The 18,814-nt window shown below is 27.7% G+C and overlaps 2 long non-coding RNA genes across 2 annotated transcripts; both read right to left on the reverse strand.

Moving 5' to 3' along the window:
• Positions 1 to 1,180: 1,180 nt before the first annotated feature.
• Positions 1,181 to 5,718, reverse strand: LOC136997785 (uncharacterized). The gene is made up of 2 exons (XR_010888431.1): positions 2,475 to 5,718; positions 1,181 to 2,363 (listed from the first exon to the last, which is right to left on the reverse strand). It is a non-coding gene; the product is annotated as an uncharacterized lncRNA (long non-coding RNA).
• A 7,495-nt stretch (positions 5,719 to 13,213) lies between these two features.
• On the reverse strand, positions 13,214 to 17,736 carry LOC105675495 (uncharacterized). The gene is made up of 2 exons (XR_010888284.1): positions 14,713 to 17,736; positions 13,214 to 14,554 (listed from the first exon to the last, which is right to left on the reverse strand). It is a non-coding gene; the product is annotated as an uncharacterized lncRNA (long non-coding RNA).
• Between the last annotated feature and the right edge of the window lie 1,078 nt (positions 17,737 to 18,814).

Here is an 18,814-nt window from a genome sequence, read left to right on the forward strand (position 1 = left end):
AATAATTACTGTATCAAATACAATAGAATTTGACAAATGTATTGATATTGCGATAAATGTAAGTCATACACTCAGAAAGATGAATGATAGCAGCAACCCATTTTTATAATGTTCCTTGGCACCGATTATTTTTATAGATGTCCTAACAATATGGTTGATTTTTTGTCAATACAATACGTATAAGGTTATTAAATTGCTAACGTTATACTAACAATTTCTATAAAAATGAGTATCGTGATTACAATTATTAGTATGCTATTATAATCCAAATATTACACAACTTTCTCTCAGTGTACGTAGATTGCAGATATATAAAAATGCGTATTTATCTATACTTTTTTGTATTTTGTCATTTTGCATATATTATGCAATATTTTTATTTTTTTTTTACAAATAATTTGATTTTTTAATGATTTATAAATATTTTGTTAAAACTATATTGCTTAGAATAACATTAATTTTATTACATAACATACAATTACAATAACATTATTTTGTTACATATTTTATTAATATGTTAATGTGATTTCCTTCATTTTGCTTAAAATTTCTGATGTAAAGCGGAAATATAAGTAGAGATGAAAATTGTGCATAGTTATTCGAAAGAAATCTTTTTAAATTTTTTATTTTTTAGGGTCATACAAAATATTTGTATAGAATAATCAAATAAAGAATCATTTTTTATGCGTATATTTTGATATATGTATTTCACAAGTACATATGTATTTCAAGTACAATAATTATTATCACATGCCACGTATTAACTTCCACACTCAATCTCTAATTACACTTATATTAATACTATTAATTATGCTAAATTATTATAAATAAAAAAATGTGTTATTACCATATTTAAAATTATGTATCAAACTGAACATCACGCAAGCATTGACAGCATTAAGTAAGTAAGTAATTAAAAAAATTTCAAATAAACGTAATTTTAAAATAGTAAAATGACTAAATTTTAAAGATATTTGTAATACTTCAGAGATTAATACATAATTTATAGATTTGCTTACATTCCTCTCAATGTATTTAAGTTATAGTTTTATGAAGTGTCATGATCGCAGCTTACATTTTTAATCAAAAATAATTATAAAGTTTAAAACTCAATGAATTTATAAGTCGTTCAAATCGTTTTAATTTCTTCAATTATATTTTGGATTATAATAATTAAAAAAATGTGTTGTTATTGTTAGAGCGGCAATAGGGAGTGACGAGACGTGACAAGATAAGAAATAAATAAAATGCACAGTTTAGGCACACACAGTTTACAATTGCTACAATAAAAGAAACGTATTACAGCGTGACAAGAAAACGTCGAGAGAGAGAGAGAGAGAGAGAGAGAAAAAGAGAGAGAGAGAGAGAAAATTAAAAAACAGAAGTGTAGTAAGACGCGGATCGCGGAGGAAACACAAAAAGGCACGATCTATAAATCAATAAGAAAATATTAGTATCAGTCGATCACGTAACGTAATTATCAAAGAGAGAAGACATCTCTCTAATAGTTACTATATTTTGCAGATTTTTGTTGGTTGTAAACATTTGAGAAATCTTGATTATCAAATTTATCTGACAGACGTTAGTTTTTAATTAAACAAACAAATAAAAAAATTACTAAATAACATGATCAAATGATATAATGAGCATTTGTATGAAAAATTTTTCAATTGTATAAAGAAATCGTCTCACATCTGTTACAGCATGTATTTAGTTAAAGATAAATTTATATTTTTATTATATTGAAAGAATTATTAATTTTATAGGTCAAACGTAATTAGAAAATTTAAATTGAGATACTCATATTTTATCGATAATTATTACTAAATTAGTATTATAATTCACAAACCTATAGTAATATAATAATAACTAAAGAGTCATAATAAATTTAAATTATTTAAAGTACAATAAATGTTCAAGCTATACGTACGACTCAGCTAAACGTAGAAATATAAAAACTAAAGATTAAAGTAAAATTTAGGGGACTGCATTAAATAACTTATTGTCGATAAAACAAATTTTGTCTCTACCGAAAAGTCGATTGTTAGTTCATAAAATTGTTTTACATTATAAAATTATAAGTAAGATTTATAAATTTCAAGTAGACTACACATATGCAAAATATATTAAACACATTCAACATATGTACTAAATAAATTTCAAAAAAATAACTCTGTATTTGACGTAATAAGTAAATTTATAAATATATTTATAATTTTATAAATATAAAACGAATAATTACACGGCAGAGATGTTATTTTTTTGCATATCATGAATTGTTTCAATCACCAAAGTCGAGATTGCCTTTTGTACTGGTTGTCGTGCTACATGATTGCGATAGCATCATTCACCTTTGAATAAACCTATATGAACATTTACAAATATTTTATCGTGAAATAAATTGTCTGGCAATTGTTTTGTTCTGCTAAAACACGACTCAAAAAAAATAAAAAATTAATTAAACTTATTGTTACCTTTTTTTTTATTTTGGTTGGCTTCCTGATGGTCCAGCTGTGTCATACGTTTTTCGCATACTTATTTGCGTCTGCCGATGTGTATTTTCAAAATGATGTGTATGATGATTTAAATGCGATTTAACATCAAGAAGTATGTCGATGAAACAAATACTACATCGCACCTGAAAATCTCCACTCTTTTTACAGTATTTCCACATACAATCATAGTGGTTCTGGTAATTAGCGAGTGTGTCAGAAGGATGACAATAACCTAAATAAAGTTTCAAATACTGCAAATAAGACGGTAAAAAAACATTTGGACAGAAAAGACATTGTGAAGTGTATTTGGCATAATACGTGAAATACATCCACGAATATTTGTCTCCGTTTTTTTCTCCGTACGAAGAACTTCTGCATGTCTCTCTCTTACATGCAAACTAAAGTTTGTAGTGTCGATATAACATACTTGAAAATCGCAAGATTTGCACTTTGCTTGAAAATCCGTCAATATTACGTACTTTTCTCGTAATAGTTTTCTTTTATCTTTGATAGTCAGTGGCACAGACATTGCGTCCGTTTGCATATTTCTCAATTTTCTCAAATGATTGTCACTTATTAAATGATTTTTTATTGTTTTTGAAAGAGAAAGAGTTATAATTTTGCCAAATGCATTATTTTGCACTTTATCGTAAAAGCATCAATTTGTGCGTAATGTTCTAGTTTTTTAGGGGTCATTTCATACTTTGCCACTTCTCTCGCAGAATGTTGGCGTAAGTAATCGTGATAATTTTGAGACCAAAAATATGTATTGCAAACAAGACATTTTAAAAGAAAATTATTATAATATATCTCCGGCGTTTCTCTTAGTTTTTGGCTTGCTTGGAATAAGAAATATTTGTCATGCATTTGACGGAAATGTCTATCAATATTTGAAAAATTAATGTAGTTCAAACCTGTTCCGCAAATCTTACACTTTGCTCAAAAATTCTGCTCGAAAATTCTTTCATAATGGTCCCACACGTTGTCGCTGGTTATTTCCACTTGTGACATTGTGTCTGTTTCAACTGACTAGACGCAGATGACTGAATACGATATACAGAAATCTCTCTACCGAAAAGTGTTAAAAGAAAACAAAAGAAGAAACAAGGTATACTTTTTTAGTTGAATGAAAATATTGATACGTCGGTCAGGCCTGTTTAACAGTTATCAAGATACGCGCGGGCATCTCACGTTCACTGTACTAGACATGTTACAACTTATTTTTTGAGCAATAAATATTAGAAAAAAAAATTATATATTTAATTATTTGAATGTTTAATAATTACTATATCGAAGAAATACGTATAATTTGCCGTATTTATTGATACCGTGATAAATGCAATTGATATACAATAATTGCCAAAATATAATAGTGCGCATCTATTTCCATAATATATATTGTCCAAATACATTTTACAGTATGTTCATATATTACTTGGCTTGTAATTTGTCTTTTTTAATAATTTTACAAATATTTCGTTAAAACTTTATTGCTAAGAATATTACAAACTTATTGGAACATATTTTATGTTTTCCTTTATTTTATTGTTTAATGTTTTTGATAAGAAGCAAAAATACAAAAAGATAACACACAGAAAAGAAATTTTAAATAGTTTTTAAGAAATTTCAAAAAATCTTAATTAAATTGATATTGTTAAGTGAACAAAAGCAAAAAGAAGCGCATATATGCCTGCATATTGACTGATAAATTTTTATTAATCAATCTACAATGTTGTACAGAATGTCCAATGAAAAGTTGTTGAAATTAATTAGCTGTTACTTTCAAACACACATGGAAATCGAAAAAAGTAAAATACTTTAGCCAAAGACATTTTGCAGTTTTATTTGTATATAAATTAAAAACAATATTTTTGCTATTAAATAAACGTTTATTAAAAAATGTCAAACATCGATAATTTTATCGGTATATATTTTTGAAGTGCGTGCCGCGCAGATTCAGAATTATAATAAAATTTAAGTCCAAACTATATCTGCAACTTTTGTTTCATAAAGTTTTCTTATAATATCAAAAAATAACTTATTTTTTTGTTACAATTCTGACGGTGCGCACTTCGAAAATATACACCACTGCTCGCAATTAGATGCAACATTCAAGCTGATTTCTGTAACAACACTTACTATTTCGCCACTTACGCTCAAGGCTTCACGGCCGAATCGCCGATTGCGCATCTGTTATGCCTCAACAGTGTCTTTAAATAAGAAATATGCTAGGATTGTTCCTTTCGTCAAATCGTCATTAAAATACAAATAGATAGTGGGCTCAGTGATCAGCTCAAAAATTGCATCTAATTTTATGCACTGATATAAACCATTAAATTTGACATTTTTTATAAACGTTTATTTAATGACAATAATATTTCCAATTGTTTTTAGTATATATATACATAAAACTGCAAAATCCTATGTTACATGATATTTTATCTTTCTTATTTCCATTGTGCATTTAAAAATGACACCTAATTAGTTTCAGCTGCTTCCATTAAATTTCTTGTACAATAATTTCTGTATTACACTTATAAATGATGCTTAAGAACACAAATGTATGAAATTGTAATTTAATTTTTTTACAACAAAAGATTTTTGTATTACATTTCAATAAATCCGTATGAGACTATATTTTAAAGACTGAATTTACGAACTGAAGATTAAAATTAGATCAAACATTTCAATTATTTTAATTATGGTGGTTTTTATTCTGAAAAATTGAATTTTAATCTTTAATTTGCATTTTTGTGTCTTCAATGAATGGTTTGACTAAAAAATGTTTTGAATCGAATCTCGGAATTTTCCGGAATTATTCCGAAAAAGGTTGGTCTTTATTTGAACCAAATTTTATGCAACATTTGTGATTCATTTATCAAATTTTTATCTTATCTTTGTATTATTTCCGAAATAAACTATATACGATTTTAAATACTAGAACTTTCAATTCTGAAATAAGTCGCATCGGTATCATAATAGAGGACAGCACAGCATTAAATCACTTGATGCGTCTCGTGCAAATTCCCATTGCATATAATTATATCGATAAATATTTCTTCATAGAATATTCGAGAAACAGTCGTCAAAGAGCAAATCTCGAAAACCGCTGTCGTTCGTCAAAAAATGTGACCTGTAAACACAAGCTAATAACACTAGCTTGAAATAGTCTTGATCACGGCAAGCTCCGTGTACGCGATTATCGTATCATAACCCCCCCCCCCCCCCCCCTCCATCATTGTTGACTCCATGGAAATTGTATCGCCGAAAAGAGGCGTTTATCAACATTAAATTTAATTTAAGAGAGAATTTGAAAAGTATCTGTTTTCGCAAATGTAAAACTTCGCGATCGAGTGACTCGCGTTACTCCTTTCACTTTGCTTTCGCAGTTGCAACAGTTATACAGTGATGATCTTGTACTGATCCATTTCGGCGACATACAGATTGAATGTTTGTCGCCTCGACTTGAGAAACACTCGTTCTGTGCATTTCGCAAAGTGTGTTCATTGTCCTGTACGTCGAACATTTTTAGCTATCTTGGTAACCGATCGTGTGTGTGCTGCGACTTGGATGAATCTAAATTCCATGCATTGTACAATTATGTCATTGCGTAATTGCAATAATTTGTTAAAAATTTTACACGAAATATTTAGTTGTTTTTTCAGCACGTAAGCTTATCGCATGGCTACTCGTGGTTACTTCGCTGCCAAATTCATATCATTCATCGGACATATTTTACGCTGTTATAATAATAACGATTATACGTAATAATGTGCATGGAACCTTTTTTGCGATAAATATTATAATTTACAATGTTCAACAAAAATTTGTTTTAATTTGTGCTTTGAGTATGTGCGTTGAATAATTTGTTTTGTCTACCTTACATTCGACTTATGCAAAATCTATATATAAACATTTTAGTTCTATGAGCCAAATGCAATGTCGGCAACTTTTTTCGCGAACTTGGAATAAAATCCAATAGAAATTCAGCGACTACGGTGTAAAAGAACTGCTGAGTGAGATTACAATAATTACACTAGTTTACAAATTTTTTTTTTTATTATTTTGAATCAAAACAATTTCAACGGAAATGTTGTACAACGTTTTTCATAAACTTGAAACAATAGAAAGATCGACAATTTCTTGAAGAAATTTGTTAATTTTTTTATTTTAATCTTCTTGATAGGTATATATAAACAACATTCTTTGCATTGACAAACTTCTAAGTACTTATAATTCATTTATCCATTTTTTTTTGTAGCGACTGTGAACAAACTACTAAAATATAGAGGTTTTGTAAATTTGATAAATATTTGTTAAATAAATACATATAATATAATATATGAGTTTTTGATAAAAAAAAATGAATTTAGATAAATGTGTCAAAGTGACTGAAAATGATCCAATCTTTAGTCATATTTTAACAAAACATTATTTAATACTGATATATAATAATAATAATAATATAATATATATAATTTCCGAAACATTCCATATTTCCATGAAGGTATAACAATTTAAAAAATGTATTTACCAATACACAAAGGAAAATACTTTTTCTTCAATAAAATTGCATGCATACGTAAGTTTTACTTTTTTTAATGTTACTCAAATTTATACGTGGATCAAAATTTTTTCTCTTTAAAAATGTTTTTTTTTTTATTTTCTAGGAATATATTAAATATTTATATTAAATAATTAAATAAAACAACCATTTTTTATTAGTATATTGTGATGTAGATATATTTTAACAATTATTAATACATACCATTTATTAACATCCATCTCAGTCTTTAATTATACTTACTTATACTCAATTATTATATGCAACATTAAAACTGTGTTACTTTTATATCAAAATTAAATACCGCAAACTGAACATCATGTAAGCATTGACACCATTAAGTGAGTAATACAAAAATTTCTACATAAGCATAATATTAACATAAGAGAATGACATATTTTCATAGACGTCTGTAATTTAGAGAATTGATACATTATTTATACTTTTGCTTACAACGTATTTATAGCTAAGCCTTCAATGTACTTAATTTTTGTCTTATGAAGTATCATGACTGTAATTTATATTTTTAATCATAGATGTTTATAAATTTTGAAACACAGTTAATTTCAAATTCGTTCAAACTATTTTAATTTCTACAATTATATTTTGACATAATAATTAAAAAGATATGTTGTTATAACATTTTGTTTTTGCAGATTTTTGATAGCTACAAACATTAGAGAAATCGTGTATAATTATTGAATTTAACTTATAAACGTTAGTTTCTGATTGTGTTGTTAAATAAACTTACAAAAAATTATAAATATAATAGTCAAATGATATAGTAAGCATCTTGAATATTCATCTTAAATATTCAGTTTAATTGTTTATCTTGAATATTTTTAAATTGCATAAAGAAATTGTCTGACATTTGTAACAGCATGCTTTTTGTTAATGATAAATTTATTTCTTATTCTACTGACAGCACTATCAATTCCATAGGCTAAGTGTAACTAGAAAATTTAAATTGACATATTCGTATTTCACCAATAATTATTATCGTATTAGTATTATAGTTCGGAAACCTCTAATAATATAATAATAATTAAAGAGTCATAATGAATTTAAATTATCTACAGTACAAACAATGTCCAAAATACATGTACGACAAAACTAAACGTAGAAATATAAGAAATAAAGCTTAAAGTAAAATATTGTGTCTGCGTTGAATAACTAATCGTCGATAAAACAAATTTTGTTTCTATTAAAGAGTCGAATGTTAATTTGTAAAATTGTTTTACTTTATAAAATTATATATACGGTTTATAAACTTCAAGTAGATTACGCATAAGCAAAATATATCAAATACATTTAACATATGTACTTAATAAATTCTAAAAATGTACGATTGCATCTTTTATAAAACGTAAATTTATAAACATATTTATAATTTTATAAATATAAAACAAATAATTACACGTCAAAGATAAAACATTTTTCTTTCACATAACAGATTAATTCAATCGCCAAAGTTAAAACTGCCGGTTAGTGCTGGTTGTCGTGCTTCTTGAACGTCGTTATTCCCATGATCAATCTTTGAATAAATCTATAAAAACATTAATATAATTTACTTGAAAAACCAATTGTGTGGCAATTGTTTGGTTTTGCCAAAATGCTACTCGAACAATATTTAAGATTAATTTTATGTATTTATAATTATGTTGACAATAATTTCAATAAAACTTACCTTTTTTCAGTTCTGTTGACTTCCTGACGGTCCAGCTGTGTCTTCAAAATGATGTGTATGCTGATTAAAATGCGTCAGTTTAACGTCAAGTGATATTTCGGTCCCACAAATATCACATCGCACCTCAAAAACATTACTTTTTTCACAATATTTCCACTCCCAACCCAAGTCGTGAACGTAGTCATTATTTCTGTCGATAGGATGGAAATGATACAAGTGATTTTTTAAAGGTTCAGGATAATTTGGTAAATGTTTTCGGCAGATAATACATTCTGATGTAAATAGAATGCAATTCTTAAAATACATCCAAGGCCATCCTTTGCCGCAATATTCTTCGCACATACTAACTATATCATGTTTCTCCACATGTTGCTTAAAGTTTGTAATGTCAATATAACAATCTTGAAAATTGCAAGATCTACATTTTGCTTGAAAATTCGGCAATATTTTGTAATATTGAACTAGTTCACTTTTATTTGCAATAGTCGGTGGCATAGACATTGCGTCCGTTTGCATACTTTTCAATTTGTCCAAATGTCTCTTACTTTTTAAATGACTAATTAATTCTGATGAAAGAGAAAGAGTTATAGTTTGGTCACAATTCACTATTTTACACTTTACTGTAAAAGTACCATTTTGTGTATAGTATTCTTTTTTATTTTGGGTTGTTTCATAATATGCAACTTCGATCGTAGAATGTCTGTGATTAACATAATCTTGAGGAAGAAGAGATTTAAAACAAATACGACATTGTAAATTAATATTGTCATAAAATATCTCCGGCATTTCTCTCAGTCTGTCTGCCAGGGATATGAAATATTCATAATGCGATATTTGTAAATGCTCCGTAAAGCGTTGAAAATTGATGTAGACGATACTTAATTTGCAAGCCTTACACTTTGCTTGAAAACCCTGCTCCAAAATTCTTTCATAATAATACAACACGTTGTCGTCAATTATATTCACTTGTGACATTGTGTCTGTTTCAACTGACTAGACGCAGATGACTGAATACGATATAAGAGCCTTTCTATCCAAAAGTTGGAAGAAAACTACAAGGAAAAATACAAAGTATGTTTTTTCATTTGATTGTAAATATTGATACGTCGGTCAGGTTTATTCAACAGTTATCAATATACGCGGAGACATCTCACGTCCACTGTGCTAGACATATTACAACTTATTCTTTGAACTAATAATATTTTAAGAAATATTATATATTTAATTATTTGTATCTTAAATAATTATTATATCAAAGAACTACGCGTAATTTACAGTATTTATTAATACTGCAATAAATGCAATTGATATAGAATGATTGCAGAAATATAATAATGCGCATTTATTTTCATAATACGTAATATATATTGTCCACATAAATTGTACAGTATGTTCATATATTTCTTGGCTTATAATTTGTTTTTTTTAAAATAAATTTACAATTATTTTGTTAAAGATATATTGCTAAGAATATTACGAATTTATTGAAACATATTTTGTTTTCTTTTATTTTACTGTTTAATGTTTTTAATAAGAAGTAAAAATTTAAGATAGAAATACACAGAAAAAAAATATTAAATAGTATTTAAAAAATTTCAAGAAATTTTAATTAAATCGATATTGTAAATTGAACAGAAGCAAAAAATAGCGCATAAATGGCTACATAGTGATTTATAAATTTTTATTAATAAATCTACAATGTTGTACAGGGTGTCCCATGAGAAGTTGTTGAAAATAATTAGCTGTTATTTTAAAACACACATGGGAAACAAAAAAGTAATTTATTGTAACAGAGGACATTTTGCAGTTTTATTTGCATATAAACTAAAAACAATATTTTTACCATTGAGTAAACGTTTACTTAGAAATGTCAAATATCGATAATTTTTTCGGTATATATTTTCGAAGTGCGTACCGTCAGAATTATAATAAAAATTAAGTTGAAACTATATCTGTAAGTTCAACTTTTGTTTTATAAAGTTTTTTTTCAAACATTTACTTAATCTTTTGTTACAATTCTGATGGTGCGCACTTCGAAAATTTACATCACTGCTCGGAATTAGATGCAACATTCAAGCTGATTTCTGTCAACACCTACTATTTCCCCACTTACGCACGAGGCTTCATGGCCGAATCGCCGATTGCGCGTCTGTTATGCCTAAATAGTGTCCTTCAATGAGAAATATGCTAAGATTGTTCCTTCCGTCAAATCGTCATTAAAATACAAGTAGATAGTGCGCTCAGTAATCAGCTAAAAAATTGCATCTAATAATGAGCACTGATAAACCATCAAAATTTGCCATTCTTTATAAACATTTATTTAATAATAAAAATATTTCTGATTGATTTTAGTTTACATATACACAAAACTGTAAAATGTTCTATGTTACTAAAGATTTTATTTTCTTTTCTCCCAATGTGCGTTTAAAAATGACAGCTGATTAGTTTCAGCTACTTTGCATTGAACACCCCGTACTATAATTTCTGTATTACACTTCCAAATGATGCTTAAGAACACAAATATACGGAATCGTAATTCAATTTTTTCTGAACGAAAGATTTTTGATTTGCATTTAGGTAAGTCCATGAAGATGTTTATTCCTGCATTTATATTGCCGGTCAAAGCGCGAGAAGCGCTTTCTGTAAAATGTTACTCTATTCCGAAGTGGGGCGTTCCCTTCTTTTTTTCCACACTTTAGTATATATATAAAAGTTGCGCCACTACTACCGTTTTGGTTTTTCTCTGTTTTTTGTCTCGGCTTGAGAATGTTATACTTTTGTCTTTATTCATTCTTGTAACGACTATTAAGTCCTAATCTAAATATATATTGTGTAAAACAAACACAATTGTTCTTGTTAATACGCCTGCCTTTACAGTCCATATCTATATTTTATAAGCTAAATTTACAAACCGAAGATTCAAATTACATCAATCAAATAACTTTTATTGCAGTGTATCTTGTCCTGAAAAATTTAATTTTAATTTTTTTTTGCAATTTTGTGTCTTTAATGAATGGTTTGACTAATAAATGTTTTGAATCAAATTTCGGAATTTGCAGGAATTATCCCGAAAAAGGTTGGTCTTTATCTAAACTAAATTTTATGCAAAATTTGCAAGATTTATTTGAATATCAATCTTCTTAAATTATTATGTATTCATCTTTGTGTTACTCCAAAATAAACATACGGTTTTAAATATGAGAGCTTTCAATTCTGAAATAAATCGCATCGGCATCGTAAAGAGGGTACAGCAACGCATTGAATCACTTGTTGCGTATCGTGCAAATGCTCATGGAGTACAATTATTTAGACAAATATTATCACAATTTTACAACTCTGTTTTCTCGTATTGATGAAAATCAAAATTACTGGTTTCTAACAGCATTTACATTTTTATGTGACAACCGTGATAAAAAAAATTTTTATTTTGATTATTTTTCTAAAAATCGCTTTTCACAAAACTTACAATTTTTAAAAATATTACACAATTTCTTTGCTTTTATATTTATATTATGATGAAATAAAAGAAGCACAATTCCGAATAAATAATAAAACGCATCGAATCGAAAAGAGCGTATATTATTAACCGTGTTAAATTGTTGTTGCATTTGATGCATCTCGTGCAAATTCTAATTGCATATAATTGTATCGACAAATATTTTTTCATGAAATATTTGAGAATCGCCAAACAAAAAATTTCGAAAATTACTGTAATTTACCATGAAATGCGACCTGTAAACAGAAACTAATAACACTGGCTTAAAAGATAGCTTTGATCACGGCAAGCTCCGTGTACGCGATTATCGTATCGTAGCTCATTACAGTTCACTTCGTAAAAATTATATCGTCAAAAAGAAGTCTTTATCGGTATTAAAGGAGAGGAAACAAATTTTTCTTCTTAATTGAAAATCTGTATGCAATGGCGAAGTGCCATTCGAGTCTTACTCTGCAGAGATGACACGATTACAATATTAGATAATCATTACCGTTACGAAACAATTTGTTAAATCAGATAGCGTTTGATTAAATTGAAAAATTTTATCCCGCCTTTCTTATACAGGGCAATAATTAAGTATTTCGCAAAAATTAAATTTAAAAAAAATTTAACTTTTTGTGTTAATCCAGAGCAAAATGTTACTAATAGAATATGAAGAAAAAAATAACGTATATAATTTTTACATTGCAAAACATTTCATATATCAAGAAAATTATAATATTTTATAACGAAAGACGTACGTCGTCAAATTATAAAACTTATAACGAAAGACATAACATAGAAAATTTATAAATGAATACACCAAGAAAAATGCTTTTTTTAAAATTAAATTGCGTGCAAATTAAAGTTTTATTTTTTTTTAATGTTACATAAATTTATATGTGAGCCTAAATTCTTTCTATTTGAAAAAGTTTTTTTTATTCTATAGGAGCATACTAAATATTTGTATAGAATAATTAAATAAAGCGTCATTCTTTTATATGTATATATATTTTGAAGCATATATATTTTAGTACAACAATTGTTATCACATGCTGTATTAACATCCACACTCAGTCTTTAATTATAATGATACCATTAATCCTACAAAATTATTATAAATTAAAAAATGTATTACTTTTATAAACAAAATTATGTACCGCAAACTGAACACCATGCAAGCATTCTTAGTATTGAGTGAGTAATCCAAAAAATTTTACATAAGCGGAATGTTAAAATAATAAAATGACGCAATTTTATGGATACTTCTAATACTATGGAGAATTAATACATTCTCTATACATTTGTTTACATTATGCTCTCATTGTTTTAAGGTTTTATGAAGTGTCATGATTACAGATTATATTCTTAATCATAATAATTATAAATTTTAAAACACAATTTTTTTAAAAGTTGTTCAAAAAGTTTTAATTTCTACAATTATATTTCGAATTATAATAATTAAAACGATGTGTCGTTATAATACTTTGTTTTTACAGATTGTCGATAGCTGCAAACATTTGAGAAATCTTGTACGATTGTCGAAATTAACTGATAGGCGTTAGTTTCTGATTGCGTTATTAAACAAACAAATAAAAAATTACTAAATAAAATAATATAATAAGCGTTTGTATTGAATATTCTTCAATTGCATAAAAAAATCGTCTTGAATCTGTTAAAACATGCAATAAGTTAAAGATAAATTTATTTTTTTATTATACTGAAAGCATTATCACATTTCTATAGGTCAAATACAATTAGAAAATTTAAACTGACATATCCGTATTTTACCAATAATTATTATTACATTAGTATTATAGTTCGGAAACCTCTAATATAATATAATAATAATTAAGGAGTCATAATAAATTTAATATACGTAAAGTACAATAAATGTTAAGGCTACACGTACGACCAAGATACACATAAAAATATAAGAAATGAGAATGAAACTGAAATATTGTGCTTGTGTTGGGTAACTTATTGACAAATTATGTCTCTGAATCGAACAGATTGTTAATTTATAAAATTGTTTTATGTTATAAAATGATAAGCATAATTTAAAAATTTAAAATAGATTACATCCTATAAGTAAAATATATCAAATATATTGAATATATCAAATATATTTAATAATTTAAAAAAATGTAATTTTGTATTTCTCGTAATACGTAAATTTATGAACACACTTATAATTTTATAAACATAAAACGAATAATTACAAATTACATTATTTTCTTTGCATGTTATAGATTGCATCAATCACCAAGTAAAGATTGCCTTTTGTGCTGGTTGTCGTGCTAGCTGTCGCGATCGCCGTTAGCATTATTCACCTTTGGAGAAACATATATAAACATTTACAAATATTTGCTTGTGAAACTAATCGTCTGATTATCGTTTGGGTTTGTTCTGCTAAAACGCAACTTGATAAGAGTAAAAAATTAATTATATGTACGAGTATTGGATTAATAATAATTTCAATAAAACTTACGTTTTTTCTTTTTTGGTTGGATTCCTGATGTTCCAGCTGCGTCACATGCACTTTCCGTACTTGTCGGTTTGTTCAGCTCTGTATCTTGATCTGTATCTTTAGATGCACAAAGATGGTTTAAATTTGTTAAGTTAACAAGTTCAAGTTCTATTTCGTTTCTGCAAATATCGCATCGCACGTGATAATCTCTCTCTTCAATCTTTGTACAGTATTTCCATTCCCATTCCTTGCCTATTTTTGACTTATGGACATAACGGTTTATGTCGTTATGATATCCTCCCTCTAAATGCTCTCTTAACCAATCCTCCTTAGACGGTGGATTACCAAAGCCGAGTGGACAGTGAAGACATTGTGATCTTATTTCGTCCAGATACTTGAATTGCATCCATGGATATTCTCCTCCGTTTTTGTTCTCGTATGAAGTAACTTGTGGATGTATCTCACTTACATGTTTATTAAACTTTTTATGGTCGATATAACGATTCATAACAAAGCATGATTGCTTTGCGCATATTGCTTGAAAGTCCGTCAATATTACGTACTTTTCCATAAATTGTTCTCTTTCATTTGCAATAGTCGGTGGCATAGACATTGCGCCCGTTTGCATTTCTCTCAAATTGCTCATATGTAGCTCTGTTAAAAAATGATGTTTTATATTATATGAAACAGGAAGATTTGTAGTAAAGTCACAATTCCCTATCTTACACTTTATTGTAAAAACATCAACTTGTGCGCAATATTCTGATTTATTTTTTAAAATTGCAGCATTTGCCATATTTTTCAATATCCTTATGTAGTCATTATCTTGAAACGAAATGTTTTTATCACCAACAGAACTTTGTAAACGAAGATTGTCATACATTTTCAATTTTTTCAATTTTTTATCTACTGTGTGTAATAAATAATCGAAATGATTTTCACGCAAATGACGGTCAATCGTTGTAAAATCGACGTAGATCAAATCACTTTTGCAAATCTCACACTTTGCTTTAAAAAACTGTCCCGAAAGTTCTTTAAAATGTTCCCACACATTGTCTTTAGTTATCTTCACTTCAGACATTGTACACTGAATGTATTTCGACTGATTAGACGCAGACAACTGAATACGAGCCTTATATACAGGAGTCTCTCTACCAAAATTCGATAGAAGAAAACAAGGAACGAAAGAAGGTATAGTTTCTCATATGAATGTAAATATTGATACGTCGGTCAAGCCTATCTAGCAGATACTAAGAGACGCGGTAGCATCTCACGTCCAATTTCCATAGCAATAACACAACTCTGTATAAAACATGTTACAACTTATCCTTTAAACAAATAATGTTTTAGAAATATTACATATCTAATTATTTTTATCTTAAAAAATTACTGCATGTAAGAAATGCACGTAATTTGCCGAATTTATTAATACTTCAATAAATACAATTGATATATCACAATAATTGCAGAAATATAAAAGTGCGCATTTATTTTTATAATACGTAGAACATATTATCTGAATATATTATGCAGTTTATATACTTTTGGTTTAAAATTTGATTTTTTAATAATTTTATAAATACATATTATATTAAAACTATATTGTTAAGAATATTACAAATTCGTTGATACAGATTTTATGTTTGTTTTATTTAGCTGTTTTTATAAAGTTTTCGATAAAAAGTAAAATATAAGAAAAAAATAGATAGAAAAGGAATTCTAAATAGTTATGTTAAGGAATTTAAATTAAGTAGATATTGTAGATTGAACATAAGCAAAGGAAAGCGAATAAATGACAGCATAATAATTGATCAATTTTTACTAATTACTCTGCAATGTTATACAGGGTGTCCCATGGGAAGTTGTTACAACTAATTATCTGTCATTTTTAGACATACATGCAAAATGAAAAAAATAACATACCTTAATAGAAAACATTTTTCAGTTCTATTTGCATATATACTAAAAATAATATTTTTAAAATGTAAGTCAAGACTATCTGCAATTTTAACTTTTGTTGCATAAAGTTTTTTTGTAGTTTCCAAAAGTGACTTATTTGTTTGTTATAATTTTGACAATACGCACTTCAAATAAGTAAACCATTAAAATTGGCAAAATTTGGCATTTTTTATAAACGTTTATTTAATGATCAAAATATTGCCGATTGTTATATTTAAACTTAGTTTATACTTAACATAAAGCTGCAAAATGTCTTACGTCACAAGATATTTTATGTTTCTTGATATCAATGTAAGTTTGAAAATAAAATTTGCAAATAATGCTTAAAAACACAAATGTATCAAATTATAATTCAATCTTTTCTCAACAAAAGAATTGAGTTGAGATTTGTATTGCATTTAGAAATTTTTGTATTGTTTGTATTGCTTTTGTATTGCATTTAAGAAAGTCCATATCAGACTATATTTTAAAGACTGAATTGACAAACTAAAGATTAAAATTAGATCAATCAAATAATCTTAATTAGAAATTAATATAAGGAAAAAATGGCAAGGAGAGCCGTTACTAGTTATTCGTGCAATATACAATATTATAAAATCAAATTACAAGAACAAACGTTTCTGCCTATGTGAGGCCTTCATCAGTGTCATTACAAATAAAATATGAAAACAAACGGTTTCACAAGTGTTGATGCGCCTTACAAACAAATAAAACGTTAAACATAAAATGTTTATCATGAAAAGTAATTTCAACGAACAAATTTATCCTTATTGAACGATTGTTGGCACTGTAACAATATTACGCATATATAATACTAATTTTGAAAAATACAATAATTCGTAATACATACTTGTTTTGAGCCGAACGTGTGTGTTCGAAAAAAATATTATATAATAAACTGCACGGATAACTAGCAACGGTTCTTTTCATTTTCTCCTTCTTATATTAATTGTTTATTTAGTGGAACCTTAGTATTAAATCATTAAATCATTTGCTGCGTCCCGTGCAAATTCTCATCGCGATTAATTTTTCGACAAATATTGCTACAATTTTGCAACTTCTTACTCGTGAGTTTTGAAAATTATAATTACTGGTTTTTATCTAACAACATATATATTTCTATGTGACTATTATGTTTATAAAAATTTTTATTTTGATTATTTTTCCAAAAAATGCTTTTACGAAGATACGTGAAATTTTTTAGAATATAAACATTACATAATTTTTTAGACTTTATATTTATATTATGATGAAATAGAAAAAGCGGGATTCCGAATGTTAGAGACCATCATTTCTGAAATGAATCGGATCGCACCGAAAAGAGCGTATATTATAAATTGCGTTAAATTATTGTTGCACTTCATGTATCTCGTGCAAATTCCCATTGCATATAATTATGTCGACAAATATTTCTTCATGGAATATTCGAGAAACAGTCGTCAAAGAACAAATCTCGAAAACCGCTGTCGTTTGTCAAAAAATGTGACCTGTAAACACAAGCTAATAACACATAATTGAGATAGCCTTGATCACGGCAAGCTCCGTGTACGCGATTATCGTATCGCAGCCCCCCCCCCCCCCCCATCGGTCATAGTTCTCTCCGTGAAAATTGTATCGCCGAAAAGAGGCCTTTATCGGCATTAAATTTCAATTAATAGAGAATTTGAAAAGTATCTGTTTTCGCAAATGTAAAAACATTGCGATCGAGTAATCCGCGTTATTTTTTTTACTTTGCTTTCGCAGTTGCAAAAGTTGTACAGTGATGATCGATGTACTGATCCATTTCGGCGACATACAGATTGAATGTTTGGTGCCTCGACTTGAGAAACACTCGTTCCATGCATCTCGCAAAGTGTGTTCATTGTCCTGTACGTCGAACATTTTTAGTAATCTTGGCAACCGATCGTGTGCGCGCTGCGACTCGGAAGAAGCTCTTTGCATGCCATGTGCGACTGTCATTGCGTAATTGCAATAATTCGTTAGGAATTTTACACAAAACATTTAGTTGTTCTTTCTGCACGTAACTTTATCGCATGGCTAATCGTGGTCACTTTGCGGCCAAATTCATATCGTTCATCGGACACATTTTACGCTGTTATAAAAATGACAAGTGTACGTAATAATGTAAATGGAAACTTTTTTTGCAGTAAATATTATAATTTAC

The sequence above is a fragment of the Linepithema humile genome, chromosome 2 (genome assembly GCF_040581485.1).
Source record: "Linepithema humile isolate Giens D197 chromosome 2, Lhum_UNIL_v1.0, whole genome shotgun sequence".
NCBI classification, from domain to species: Eukaryota; Metazoa; Arthropoda; class Insecta; order Hymenoptera; family Formicidae; genus Linepithema; species Linepithema humile.